Below are 15897 nucleotides of genomic sequence, written 5' to 3'. Positions count from 1 at the left end.
GGTCCAGTGTCCAAGGGGCCATAGGAAGAGAAGTAATGGCAGTACAAAGTGAACAAGGTGACTCAGTGGAACACAAGGGGGGCTTTCTGGAGGGGCACATTTCCTGGCAGTGGTCTTGGTCTTGGTAACTGTCTCTGGTGTCTGTCTGGGTCACAGGGGGAGGGGTGCTGGTACCCTGTGGGTCCTGTGGCAGGGCTTCCTGTCCACTAGCTGCAGCAGATGTGGAGGGCTGGTCAGTACACTGGCTAGTAGTAGGGGCCCACTGGTGTGCTGTGTTCTCCCGCATGCTGTTGGCCATGTCACTCAGCACCCCTGCAATGGAGGCCATGGTGGTATTCAAGGACTGCAATTGTTGCATGACCTCCTGGTGGTGTTCTCCCTGCAGCCGCTGGTTCTCCTGCATGATGTTGAGCACCTGACCTGTTGGCCCCCAGGTCATTTGTGCCTCTTGGGCAGTCAGCTCCCTGGGCCTGTCCTCCGCCTGTTGCACAGCTATCCTCCGACTGTCCCTGGCCCCCTTTGCCTGTGTCCCCTGAACAGTGTGCCCACTCCCACTTACACAAGGACCCTCATCGTCTTGCCTGTGTGGTGTCGATGAGGGTCCCTGTCCAGGCGGGCACACTACTGATTGACGTGTCCTAGGGTCAGAGGTATTGAGGTGTTGCCTGGCTGCTGTGGTGCTTGAGTCTGGGGGGGGCCCTGTGGTGGACTGGCTGTGGGATGTGGTAGCCGACTGACCAGTGGTCTCAGATGGGCCAGGTAGTTCATCCAGATCGAGACCTCCAGAGTTGCTGTCATCTCTGAGGGGATCTTCTGGTGGGGGACTGGGTTGCCATGGCACCTCCTCGCCACTGACATTGGCTGGGGCACCTGTGGGGATGTAAGTGATTTGTTATGGTAATTTTCTGTGACATTTTCCGCATTTCTAGCTTTTCCAATGATATTGGTATTGTCCTCCCACCTTTGGTAGTGTATGGCGATGTATTGTGGGATTGGTAGTTCTCCATGATGTCTGTGCATTGGTGGTGGGTGTGCATGCAGAACTGGAAGGGATGTACTTGCAGTGGGTATGGCATGCAGGGGTGGCCATTTAGGTGTGGTAATTGGGGTAGTGCACCTGTGTGGGATAGAGTGAGGTGAAGGGAATCAGGGTGAGGGGGGAGATGGCATGCAGGTATGGGGTGGTGGTAGGTTGTTAAGGGTGACTAACTAGTGTCCAGACCTCCAACTGCTCCAGTGAGTCCCTCAGGATGCAGTATTGCCAAGACTTGCTCCTCCCATGCTGTCAGCTGTGGAGGAGGAGGTCGGGGTCCACTGCCAGTCCTTCTGGTGGTGAGCTGGTGCCTTGCTCTAATGGAACGCACCTTCCCCTGTAGGTCGTTCCACCTCTTCTGAATGTCACCCTTGTGTATGGATGTTGTCCCACGGCGTTTAACCTGTCCACAATTCTCCACCATAACTCCATCTTCCTGGCAATGGAGATCGCTGTACCTGTGCTCCAAACAGCTGTGGCTCTACCCTGACTATTTCCTCCACCATTACCCGCAACTCCTAATTAGTCAAACTGAGGTGCCTTTGTGGGTGTTGTGTGGTGTGTGTGTCGTGCAGAGGGTGATGAGTGATTTGGTGTGGTGTGTGATATGTGGTGCATGACAGATGATTGGGTAGTTGTGGTGTGTGCAGTTCTCTCTGGGATTGGCGAGGCAAGGTGTAGCAGTCTTCTCATGTTTGCAAAGGTTTGTGGGTGATGTGGGGGGGTGTTTGATAGTGTTGTTGGTGGGTGTGTGGGGTGTGTATATTTGTGTCAGGTGTGGGTTTTTGGTTCTGGCCAATATTGTCTTGTTTTGTTTTTGGTTGGCCATTTCAGCCACGGCGGTGTGCACCGTCAATGGTTTACCCGCAGTTGAATGTCCGCTGTGGTGATTCGTGGCTCATTATTTGGAAGGCGTTGTTTTGGTGGCATAACGGTATGGGTTCTAGTTCCAACATTTTATCGCGTTTGTTGGGTCTGGCAGATTTGCGATTGTGGCTGATTTCAGTCAGTTTGGTGTGTGTATGTCATAATCTGGCAGACGGATGTTCAACTCTGCGGCGGTATGTTGGTGGCAGTCCCCACAACGGTATTCAGTATTCACCACCAATGTCATATTGAGGGCCATGGTGTATGTCTGTGAACATTGTGCTGCCCATTACGACATTGGGGGGCGGCGGAGGCCGCTCGCCAAAGTCCTGCATTGGAAAGACCACCAGTGCAGTCTTCCCTCCGCAGTAGGCATTATGAGTTTCCTGCTGGGATGGTGGGTGGAAACTGTGTTTCGGCATGCCAAGCCTGTGGGAAACTCACCACAACATTGACGCTGGCTCGTAATATAGCCAGTGCCAATGTTGGGGTGTGCTTCTCACAGCTTATAAATTGGTCAGTGGAAAGCACAAAGGGGCTGCCCATGGGGGCATCCCACACCCCATTACCACCAGCCTTTGGATGGCAGTCGGACCGCCATTCAAAGGCTGGTAGGAAAGCAGGATCATAATCTGAAGGGTAGCGCTGATTGCAGTGCTGGCCTGGAGGATTAAGACTGGTGGCATCGCCACCCCGTAGGGTGGCAGCAACCTGGCAGTGCCAGGCCATTGGACCGTGTCATTTTCACCATGGTCCTAATGTGTGGGTTGGACCGCTGCTGTTGGTGGTGGTCCGAGCGCCACTGCAAGTCTGGCGGTTATAGAACCACCAGACTCGTTATGAGGGCCCATGTGTGCAGTTGTACAAGTAGCTGCAATCTCACCATTAAACAAGATAGAGGACTTTATCAAACTTGAAATGAAGGTGGGTGCCTCTGTACCAAATTAGGCTGGTTCACGCACTGTCATTTAGAAAACGCAGTCTTGACCAAAGATCATAAGCATACGGGCCATCCCTGTGTTCACCCCTGTGCCAGTGGTAAATTAGCTGTCTATCACCACCGCCACATCCCTTGCACCATAGTTCAAGGATGGCTGCGCTGAGGGGGAGAATATTGTTGTGTAGGACGGAGCACCTTCCTGCACAACAAGAAACTGAAATGGCAATCTGCTTGGTCCATTTGTGATGTGGAATGCAGCACATATAGACAAAGGAAAACATGAGGAGGAATTAAAGTATACATCAACATTGTGCGTTGCTAATGCCACCCCTGTGTTGGTGTTAGATATTGGCACTTCCTCGGGTTTACAAAAACAGGTAAATCTGGGGTAGCATCAAAATACAATGGGCGTTGGTGTGGCCCGCCCACAGCAACAGCTGTTGCACTTCCCTTCCACACAAAGTGCTGCATGGGAAGGGGACGTATTTACAAGGTGGCATCAAGCCACAATAAGTGGCTTAATGCCACCTAGTAAATATGACGCAGCCAATAGGGCCACCGGAGCGTCCCTTAACGTGACACTTCGGTGGCACTAGGAGCTCAAAAATATGTCCCATAATGTACAATAACAACCATGGACCTTTAACTTGTCACTGAGCCTTCAATACCAAATAAATGTTGTGCCATGTCACCTGCCACAACAATCTAAGATTGATTTTACACTATCTCATTGTAGAGGATGACGCCTTTCCTCCTGCCGACATGCCTGTCCTGGATTTCACTGATGACCTGGATGACCAGCTGACAACCATCAATGAACTGACTCTCCAGGATGTCCTAGGTACCCTCAAGACACCACCTCCAGTTGCAAGGAGGACACACAGCGTTGCAGGGTCTCCACAAGAACCACCCAACAACCAAAATATACCACCTGCCAGTACTGACAGAGCCCTGAACTCCGAGAACCCAAAGACCAGCTTTCAGAGGACAGTGGTGGGAGTGCAGCGGGAGCTGGCCAAGCAGGTATGTGTCGAGATGGAGACCATGATAGGCAGCCTAGTGGGAGTGCGGACATGCCTCATAACACCTAATGAAAATACAGCTGCCATCCGAGGCACACACTCCCCAGTGTGTGGACTCCAGCAGTCCCTGGCAGACATAGTTGCTGCAATGAGGGAGAGGCCACAACAATTGCCCTCCAAACTAGCAGCAAAAGAGCAGACAACAGGTTGGAGTCCATTCAGTGGGAAGTGGCCTCCCTCAGGGAAGACATGACTGCCTACTACCACAATGTTGCAGCTATATTAAAAAATCAGCAGTTCCTTCTTGCTGTAGACAGCCTTATGTCTTCCTACAAATGGCAGCTGTTGGGAACTTGAACTTCACATCTTTATTCCCTGAAGTGTGTGTGGCCCCCTCTACCTCTACAACAGCACCACCAATGGCACAGGTGGCACCACACACATCAGATGATGAAGATGTGGAAGAAATAACTTTCAGAAGGAAAAGTACCCAGTAGCACCAGTCTGTGCCACATGGACAATTACTCCTTAGTTCTGGGCTTAAGATCATGCAAGTGTTGTGACAGTAGGAAATGTGCTCGCTTCACCCACCCACTGTTGACTTGTCTGCTATGTACTGTCATTGTCTCTGACATACCAATTGGCAATTTTTGTTCCTCCTCACTAATGGACACTACTTAGCATGTCTCATGACATGTTCCTCAAACCTGGACTCTGATTGCGTCACATATCTATGACTTTCACTGATGGGGTCTCAGACCTGGACATTGGAAATAATTCACTTTCACACTTCCACCTGCATTTAAACACCATGCACACATTTAGCATGTCTACGTTTTCTGTGATCCATCTACTCAGCTAAATATTGTATGAATCCATGTCAATGATTACAGAATAGCAGTACATGAGTGCAGGACTGTGGGACACAAAGCTACACACAAGGATCCTAACATGAGAAAGGTGTATGATGGTGTTGTCTGATACAACCAATTCACTGAGTATAAAAACAAAAATGGATGCATATATAATTTCTTTTTGATGTACAGCTGGTATTTCTGAGAACCAAGTCAATGGCAATATAGCCAGCTGGGAGTACCAGAACAACGTATTTGTGTGGTACTGAGTTAGCTAACCTCATCAGTGATGGGCACCTGTCAGTGTTGCAGGATACAGTTCCAATTGTGCCTGTTGTCAGATGTGTCACAGTTCCTAAAATTGTAACTACAGAACCCCAGCAATGACAGCTGAAGTACCAGACTTACCTGTCCAAAACAAAGTATACAAAGACATTGTGAATGGCGGGTACACTGGATGGCAAATGCATAGACCAGTAGACGTTATGTTGCAGCCAATGTGGCAGCTCCTATGTCAATAGGGAAAGCACATGGTAAATCAGGGATATCAAGACAGTAAGGATTCCATAGGCTATTCCCCCAAATTGTCTAGTGCACTCATGAGAAGGCACAGATACTCAAGCAACATACACAAAATATATGCAATTATAAATAGGATTTATTATAAAACCATTAACCTATATATTAAGTAAAACCTACCCTATCCTAAACTAACCTATACTAACTATACTTATCAAGCAACTACATCTATCTAACATATTCTAAATGTATCTTACACATGGAACACCACATTCCAAACATTGCACCCCCATCTCCTTAAGAAACAAGATACAAGTAGGACAACAATTACTATACCTGCACATGTACTAACTTATCCTATGACCGAAAAAAACATATATTTTTTATGATATATTTATATATATATTTATATATATATATATATTTTATATATACACACAAATATCCCAACATGACCCCCACCAATAAAAACATAATAAGAAAAACCCAACCCCCACTATACTTAATCTAACGTATGCCTACACTAACCTAATACTAACTATCTAAAACCCAAACTGAAACTTTTCAAAACTTTAAAAGGGAGGGGAAGGAACTGGGAGGTAGTCCACAAGTTTAATTGTTCCCTTTTTATTTGTTATTTTTAATGTACTTCATCATCCTCCTGTTGTCTTCTGATTCCTCTTCAGATTTGTCTAGTCTCTTGAGGATGATATTTAGGTCCCTTCTTCGGTCTAGCTCAAATTGTGTTGGAACATTGGCTGCTGGTGGCAGTTCCTGTGGCTGTGTGGAGACAAGTGGAGCCGATGTAGAGGGCGTAGGTCCAGCTGTGACCCACTGCATCCTTGAGGAGCTTGCTTCTTTGTCCTTTGGTGCTTGCTTTGTCAGTGCCCCATGTGCAAAAACACTCAATTCCCCTGAAGCTTTCTCATTATGGAATGGCCAGCCCATCTTGCAGTATCCCGCTTCCACCTCAAGGATGTGGCAGTAACGGTCTGCCCTCTTCATAAAATTCCACCTCTGCTCATGAGTCATGTTGGCTGCTGAAATATGAGGACAAACAAGCATCAGTATCAGCCATTGGGTGGAGTTTGTACAGAAATGTAAAGTACACTGCAACAGCAAATAACGCATACAGTCCAACAAACATTCCTCAACAATGACTTCCTCCTCATCTATGCCTATTTCCAACCAGACATCAACAGTATCATGTAAATGTCAGTGAGAGGACGGCAATCCATTATAAATCAAAATGGCACAGAGCTGATAGGAAGAAATAAAACCCTGATCAACATGTGTGTAATCTAACTTGTGAGGATCATGTGCCTCTACATGTCTGGATTAACTGTCTCCCTGGGCATAAGGGGGGCTGGGCATGCAATCCATCACCTCAACACCCATGGTGATACATCAAGGCCTGACCACTCAATATGGAGTCAAGGTGTGGCCCATATGATAGCGGGGCTGCTAACTACCAACCTGCTATTCTGAGGTTTGATAAATCTACATTCATGTGTCCTGGTGTAAGGCCTGGCCTGAGCATACATTACAAGGGGCCATGCCATTTCCCATGAGGTGCCCACATGTACAACTGATGCAATGTTGGCAGGAGAAAGTTTGGGCAAAACCTGAGCTGCACATCACAGTTGTCAACACATCACAAAACTGAAGCCCCCTACCCTGCTATGTAGTCCTACATGTGTTTAACGGCACACACAAGGTGGCTGTATGGATGCCCTTAAGCCCACAGTGAAATTTTTTCATTGCATTGGGTGCTGCAACTGTATCCTGAAACATGTTATATCATTAGCACATGCATGTCAGACATCATCAAAGTACCTGGTACACACATACAATTCACATCATATGCATATGTGATGTGACCTACATCAGTCACAGTTATCGTGGTGGCAGGACCATGTTGGGAAAACTGCAGAAATCTGGTGTGGGAGAATCATAGACTTTTCCCACAACCATCTAGAGTGGAGTTGTACACAAATTGTGTACACTACTGACTGTTGTGCATCACATTATGACTCTTTCCTATACTAAAAACACATCACATCTGAAGGTTACTGAGGCACCTGTAGTGTGTGTGTCTCCTACATAATAGCCCTATTGCCTTTTGCAGATAGAACCCACATCTGTACCATCATGTCAATAAGTGTATGCTTTGTGTGGCACAGTGTTGACAATGGTGCTGTGACAAAGTGGTTGTCAACAAGCATGCTATGTACATACACAGCTACCCTGTGACCTATTATGGTAGACAGCAATGAATGTGTGGTCAGCCATTACTATTCCTATTATACACAATTCCTTGCCAGCACACCTTAGCCCTTGAACTAAATGCAAGCCATTCTCATTGCACAACATTCCAACATACATTATGTCACCATCCATCCTCCTATGATATCAAATCATTGGTCAGGCAAAAACGTCTGTCATTGCATTCTACACTTCTGACTGACTTACACCATTCCCTGGATTTGCTCACAGGACACACAATATGACACTTACTGGATGCATTGGGGTCTTGAAAATGCACAACCTCTCGTATGGTATAGGGCGCTGGTCCACCTGCAAGACATGAATGGAAAGCATTGCTGAGTGTAAATGCCAAGTTTCAGTAAATGGTCAACTTTGTTCAGTGTAAACATGTTATACTGAGTGAGGAAGTCATCCTAGTGGTAGATCATAGTAAGTGACAAACATCTATGATCACACATAATCTCAGATAAGGTAGACCCATGCACCTACAAACCATGACTGTCCCTGACACTCCTGTGGTGCTTCTCACTGCACCACTTATACATGGCATTGTCATGTAGTTGTCTGTTAGCACAACACCTCTATTACCATGTGGGACTGCTTGATAATGTATATTCCGTCTGAGAGGCATGCAATGGTTGTTGCAGTGCCTGACCCATTATAACACTCATAGCATTGCAGCCTGCATCAGATGTTGTATACATCTACATCATTGTCACAACAAACTGACAAACTACTACCCTGGGGTTGTGCAGGTATTCCAAGGTGATGAGGAATGGCATTATACATCCTTCACTGAAGTAGGTCAAATGTGTGTGCCATCACAAGGCACACATGCTTTCAAAATTGCTATGGGAGTGTACTCATGTGAAGTTGATGTACCTACCTGCACATTGACTGGATTAAATCATGGATGTAGTGCCAATAGTGTGCGGCCTGCCATTGTTGCCATGGTATACCATTGCTAGTCTAGTGAGGCATAAGAACATGGGCATAGAAATACGGCTCAACGGGGACAAATTTGCTCAGTGGTCAAAGGATGCATCTGGTGGTGCAGGTTAGTGAGTGATGTGCCAGTGATGGAGCTCATGCAGGGCAGCCCCATACTGCCAGTGAGAAGCAGAAGGCCTGTGGAAATGACTCTGCACACGTGTCTGGTTATTGCCATTGTACAGACTGTCTGTGACACACAATGAACTGGAACATGGAACTCCCAGTAGTTTATACAAGTGCATGATCCAGCACCCTTACATGGCCTTGGCTAATTACACAAAGGGGCAAATAGAACTACAGTGGTGCAACACCAATAGCATCTATACTGTCCTTGTGGCACTCAGTGCACCCCTTACTCGCCGCCATGAGGGTGCGCAGTCAGAAATAAGTCACAGCATGATGCAGGTGTGGTCCAACATCATCTATTCATGTGAAGGTCAATGATGCACTCAGCAGGAGATGCAACAGATCATCACAACTTCTGCTGAGTACATGTGGGCCCTTCTTGTGCATTTTTATACCCACATCACATACCTTCTCCCAGCAGCAGTTCTAAGTGCTTGAAAATGATACATAGGGAATTAGCTTTTGACTCATAGGATAACACCTTGGGATCCCAACAATGTTTTGGGACACCCTTTCATGCATGGTGCATGGCACAGGCCTCATTTGTAGCTCCTTATTACGGAGTAACACTATGCATGCATCACAACACATTGTGATGGTTATGCAAGATAAAAGATACATTTGTCCTGCATTTGCTTTCTTGTTGTACATTTCAATGCACCCTAAAGTGGGGTAGGGACTCTTCATGCAGGTCGCATACGACATGTCCACAACCATTGCATACAGCACTCAAACTTATCTGCAACTGTCATGCACATGCAAAAAAAGGAGATTGTATCACAATGGGAGGCTTACCAACTGTTGCAGCAATCTCAATTCCCAAATGGCCGAGCAGATCCTGCTCTCTTACCACCAGATCTGCCCAAGGATGCTTTATTTGGTGGTTGTTCCTTCCATTAGAAAATATCTGGGTAAGGTGTTGGAGCACCTTGCCCCACCGTAGCAGCCTTCCCTCCGTGGGGTAGCCAAGTATCACCCGGCCACCCAGTTGGAGCATCATTGGGAGGTAGTGTGCCACAGGCAAGATGAACCCCCTAAGTTCATCTGCAGATATCCGTCTCATCCTTCCTTTGCCAAACATTCCCTGTGGTGAATGGAGTTCACCCAAAAAAAACAACTTAACCCTTACACCTACACCAAATACCCAAACTACCCCAACAACTAAATTACCCCAGACAAACATCTCACACTACTGAGACAAAAACAGTACACTTACTATACAAAATAAAAGTTACAAGACAATTAATGTACAAAAAACACAGGACACAGCACAATGTACACTACAAACACAGCAAACACTCCAAAAATCCACCAGAACTTAAACCACACAAACTCACACAGTCACAGAGAAACAGACTGTGAATTGAAAGTGAAACTGCACTCACTGTAGCATGTTTGCAGGCAGGATGTCCTGGTACATCACTTTCTGGGAGTATATGTCACGTATTTCAGTCATGCGTCATTTTTTTACGCATGATGGTTACGTGGCCTGTTTTCTCACCATCATGGTAAAAAGGCTTGTGGATGTGCGATAGAAGCACAGGGGCTACGTGTCTATTAGCTATGGGGCATTGTATGGCATTTGTGTAAAAACATTTTCACGCATGATGACCCTGCATGGATTTGTACATTGTGTGCCTTGAGTGAACCCTGAGTGACTTCACATGTTACATGGGGTGTGCAACAATGTTGTATATGTGGAATGGCAACATGTGGGTGAATGTCCAGTACTGTCATTATGATTACAATGGTATGTTGGACCTATGGGTTTGTTTGTGAGTTTGCTGCATGTGATTACTCAATACCTCATGCACATGTGCATGTGTAGCTACACCGTGTCCACAGATATGTTGGCACATATGTGCTATGTGTGTTGGGGTGGACTTCATTGTTATGTCTGAGATACAGATGTACACATACCTACAACACCAAATGTGTTTGGTGGCCCATGTCCAACACATGGTAATTCATGTGACAACCATGAAAGTTTCTACAGTACTCAGTGGACTTGAACACCATTGACATCATGCCAACCCTGCCAATTTGCCTGTGAATGTGTTTTCACTCTGTGTGTGTCGTTAGATTTCCCTTCATGTTGCTCTACTACACATGTGCCATTTGTGCCTCCATGCACCGTAGTTGCAGGATAAGTCATGTACACATGTGTTGTGGAAGATTGGTATCTGCCATTTATGTTTATGGACATGTGTTTTGTGATTTCTGCCACATTACTCGACAGTGGTGTGTTTAGGAGTTATGAAAGCTCACATTACTATCTTCCTGCATGGACACATTGCCATTTGACAAATGCATGTGTTGTCACATCAGTGCCATCTATGTTTCCTTATGTCAGACCACATGTGTAGCTCATTTCTGACAGTCACTGATCTAGTGATGCCTATGCCCTTCCTTTTGTGCTAGGTTGCCTTTTGCTCTCAATCCTTACACATTTCCATGCCTGAGCCAATACAGTGGTACATGTTTGTTGACATATGTGGCATATGTGTGCATGCCATCAACTAGGCACCCATATTTGTCCACATCATGTTTGTGTGGACTATCACAAACAATGGCATACCACTGTGTTACAGTGTTGCAGTCTGGCATAGCTGCCAGCCTACTCATCATCACAACAGTGTGAGTTTCTATAGCAACACAACCCCATGGTTGCATGTGAGGAGGAAAGTCAATGGAGCCCTAGTTTAATCATCCCCCTGTGCACATGCATCAGGTCCCTGAAAATTTGATACGTTCATGTAGCTAGAGCAGTGGTGTGTGAGTTTATTGAGCAGGTCTTCATGTTTGCTACTCAGCAGTATTATGCACACTCCCCAGCAGACAGACACATGCACAATTGTGGTCATACAGTTTATGATCTCACATTTACCTTTACCAAACTTGATACCAGCTTTCCCCTTTCATGTATAACACTTGGGTGTTGCACATTGTGGACATGTGACATGTTTTGGTGTCCTTAGCAGTTTCTTTGGGCATCTTTATGGGCTTGTATGTCTGCTGTGACTTCAAAATTGGAAACACGCCAGGGTACAGATGGTGTTGTCTGTCACAGCCTCCTGTCATGGTGGTATGCGATGGGCAAATACCATAGTATGCTAGTTGCCAACATGACTGGGTGATGTACTGACCTGGCCACCCTCTCTGTATATATGTGAAATGTTGACATGGAGAAATTAATGTGTTGTACAGTCAGTGTTGGTCTATGTGTGTCCCTTCTCCATGTATTCCTGCACTACTGGTGAGGCATGTATTGTCATCTACATTGCTCCCATTCATTAGTCTGTTTGGACTTACTGCACAAATTATTCTGCAACATTGTCTATTCATACTTGGACATGATGCAACATGTGACTTGTGTTCATGGAAGATGTTTACATCTCCTTCTCCCACCTACTTGATAGGTACGGTTCCTTTGTCGGTATTTGTGAGTTGTCATGAGTTCCACACACACAAGACATCACTCCTGCCATCCCACTTGTGTTGTCTCCATTTGACCTCCAGTGTTGTATTTGAAATTATGTGTGGGTGTCTCGAAGCAGTCCTTCCAGAACGCCCATTGTACATGTGTTTACGTTACTTCCAGCATGGCATAGCCTAAGTAACTCTTACCATGACTGACTGATATTGAGGTGTCACATCATCTCAGTGCTGGAGAGTTCATTTGCCAATTGCAATAGATATGGGTAGGTCTACTCCCACTCAGTTTGGAGTTGTGTCTCAGACATATTTCAACAATGCTGTACAGAGTTGCACATCCCACACCTGATTGTGACTTTGAGGCCATGGCAGGCATTAGACTAGTAGTTAATGCTGCTATTGTGCACTTGTTCTGTCATTTGGGTGACAATGGGTGGTGTGTATTGCTTTGTGCTGTGTGATGTAGTTGTACACAGCATACTAGATATACATGCTGACACATCAAGCATTGTTGATCCTGGCAAACCTGTTGCTATGTAGAACATACACCCATAGATCAGTCTGCACATGTTTGCCTAGATTTTTTCTAGCCATGTGTCAGGACAGCAGATTTGTGTGACAAGTGTGCACCTTATGTATATAATGATTTTTTGCTACTCTGCCTAAATTCAACCCAAATTAATATTTGGTGGTGCATTGTCCCAAAAAATCCATGGATCTTGACTATGGGTCATGTGTTTAGATAGCGATTCTGCAACCATAGCTGATTATGTGGTCAAGGCAACCCATTGCACACTCCACAGCCAACATGTGTCTGCCATACGTGAGGTACAGTCCATCATGTGCCAGGGTTGTGCACATTGGCAGTACAGGGGCACAATCCCATGGATACACTGTGCAGGCTCAGCATCGGACATTGGTTACAATCTCTGGGCATTTACTGAGGGACCACAGTTCACAATGATGTTCCACTTGTCTCACACATTTACCATGTAGGCCATGCTACTGTTATCATGAGTTGTTTGATCCTACATAGCTTGCTATCCATTTGTTGACAGTCCCTACCTCATGTGTGCCCCCTTGCATTCATCCTGTTATGCATGGTGTTGTTGTGGTGGATGAGCTAGGTGTTAGCACCTTGCCCACTTGACAGGACAATATATATGGTTGTGCATGGATCTAGACTTTCAGGAATCACATGCCTGCAAATTGCGTCACTGATATTTGAGATGGTGACAGTAGACTCACTTATGTCATAAACGTTGTTGCTACCATACTGGTCACTTTTGTGTTACCTACATGCTCATGGAGGTTTGAGTCACATTCCAATGGTGTATTTAGTGGAGAATGAGTAGACCAAGAAGATTCAGGTGCATAGTGATTTGTTAGTGATATTTACAATGTGATGTTTAAAGTATTGTGAATATGTGTAGAAGTTCTCCACAATGTGGAGTCTCCTACAAACTCCTGCAGCAGTGTTCATTTGTTTCCCCTCCACATTATCTGCTTCATTGTCATCCTAGTCCTCACTGGGTACATCATCATGTTCATCCCAGGGGATATTTGTCCAGGCACAAATGTTGTGCAGGATTGCACATGTCAGGATGATATTGCAAACAAGTGGTGAAGCACACAAGAGGCTTCCTCCTGTCAGGGCCAGGCACCCGAACCTGCATTTCAGTAGGCCAAATGTCCTCTCCACCACATTGCGAGTTTTCCTGTGTCCCTCATTGTAGGCCCGCTGTTCAACCGCTGTGGGATTGGCAAAAGGGGTCATCATCCACTGCTGTATGCCGTACCCTTTGCCAGCTGCAAAGGCTAGAGAGGAGATGTGTTGTACTTTTTAGTTGGAGTGGTGACACAGACTTGCTTGTGGTGTAGTGTATATTCCTGTTTGTTGGAAAATGGGTTATTGGTAGGGCAGGTAGGTACCTACACCTAGCAACAAGCCACAAACCTCCACAAAAGTACAGTTAGGTCTCAGTAAATTAATCCCAGCTCTACCCTTGGTAGCTTGGCATCGAGCGTCAAGGCTTAACTTAGGAGACAAAGTGTAAAGCATTCAAATATCACACAACAGTAATTAAATAAAACACAGGAAACAGTTTAAAAATCCAAAACCAATTTATAAAAATAGCTTATATTTTTATCTTTAAAATGACACAAAAACGATTAAAATCGGTTCAGGGGAACCGGAGATATGAATTTTTAAAGTATTATTATTTTCTAGCGCATAGAAACAAAAAGCGCCAATCGGGTCATCTGGTTGCACCAGGACCGGGACAAAGTCAAACTTTCAGGCCGACCGCGATGGAGCCCTGCTCGGCTACAGGTCGCGGGAGGCCTCGGTTAAAAAGTTACCTTCTGACTTAGTCTTTATTTTGAAGTTTTTCTTCACCGGGACGAACCTGCCAGTTGGATCCGACCTCCTGGAGCCCTTGTCCGGATACGCGAAGTCGGTTTCCTCGGTGGTGATTTCTACCTTCGGACTTAGTCGTTTTTTCGAGATGAAAATCCTTCGACCGGGGTAAACCTGGATCTTGATCCGACGTCCGTGGAGCCCTTCTCGGATACGATGGCTGGAAGGTCCCGGTCAACTTTTTACGTTCGGACTTAGTCTCTTTTTCGGATGTTTTTCTTGACCGGGACGAACCACGAAGTCAGGCCGGGTCGCGGTTGAGGCAAGCCGGCTAGAATTTCCGCGTCGAGTCGGTCACTTTATGGAGCTTTTTTCTAAAATTTCTCCAATCTTTTCCAAACTTCTGGGGCTTCACCCAGATGTTCTTTTAAGGTTCTTTTGAGGTCCACAGCTCACCCCAAGGGTCCAGAAGTTCTGTGATGGTCCTTGGGAAGTGCGGACTTCAACTCCCAGAGTGCACCTGGCGCAAACTCCTTTTTGGCCACTGGGCAGTGGTCAGCTGGTCACTTTTTCAGGAGTTGGTGCAGGGGACTCTGGTTAGCAATTTTTCACCTGTAGCAAACAGGGAGTCCCTCCTTGAACCAGTTGAAGCCAGGCAAAGTCCTTCTTGTGGTGAAGCCCAAGTGTGCAGCTGGTGCAGTCTTTCTGAGTGCAGGGTCCAGGTGCAGGCCAGGGGTCCAGCAGGGCAGTCCTTCTTCTCCTTGTAGTTCTTTCTTCTTGAAATTTGGTGGGGATCTGAGGCGTGGGTGCAGGTCTGCCAGTTTTATCCTTGCTCCTGGGTGAAAAGCAGGGGGGCCCTGGTCCTCCAATCAGGGACAGGGTCGTCCCCCTGTGATGACCACTTCCTGGGAAGTGTGGCAAAAATCCATCCCAGAAGGCAATAGTCTCTAAAAATCCAAAATGGATGAATCTGATTTTTAGAGGAGAGATCTGGCTGAGCCCACCCACTGGTGTGGCTAAAAATCATAAACACACCCCTCTCCTGCCCTCTCCTAATCTAATCAAGGGGGCACCTAGCTGTCTGGGGTTGCAGGATGTGGGGGTGTTGCTGGGTGCTCCAGATGTCCTTCTCTGCCTTTGAAGACCAGTTTGGCAGCCCTCCCCCTTCCTGCTTCCCCATCTGCTGAGGGGAGATTCTCTCCCCCAAGCACATTCCTTTGTGTAAAGCCAGGCCACTTCACACCTCATAAAAGTGGCCTGGCAGAAGCTGCTGCAGGCTGGCCAATCAGAGCACAGCAGCAAAAACAATGCAGAGCTGAAATTGGCAACTTTTTAGGTAAAGTCTAAACTTTTTACCTGCACTAGTTATATTAAATCCAACAACTGGAAGTTGTGGGATTTATTATAACAATCAATTTGATACCAAATTCTTGGTATGTAACATTTAAGGAGACTTTAAAATTTAAAATAAAGTCTGCCCA

Source organism: Pleurodeles waltl, chromosome 1_2, assembly GCF_031143425.1.
Source record: "Pleurodeles waltl isolate 20211129_DDA chromosome 1_2, aPleWal1.hap1.20221129, whole genome shotgun sequence".
NCBI lineage: Eukaryota > Metazoa > Chordata > Amphibia > Caudata > Salamandridae > Pleurodeles > Pleurodeles waltl.
Note: the sequence above shows the minus strand (reverse complement) of the source record.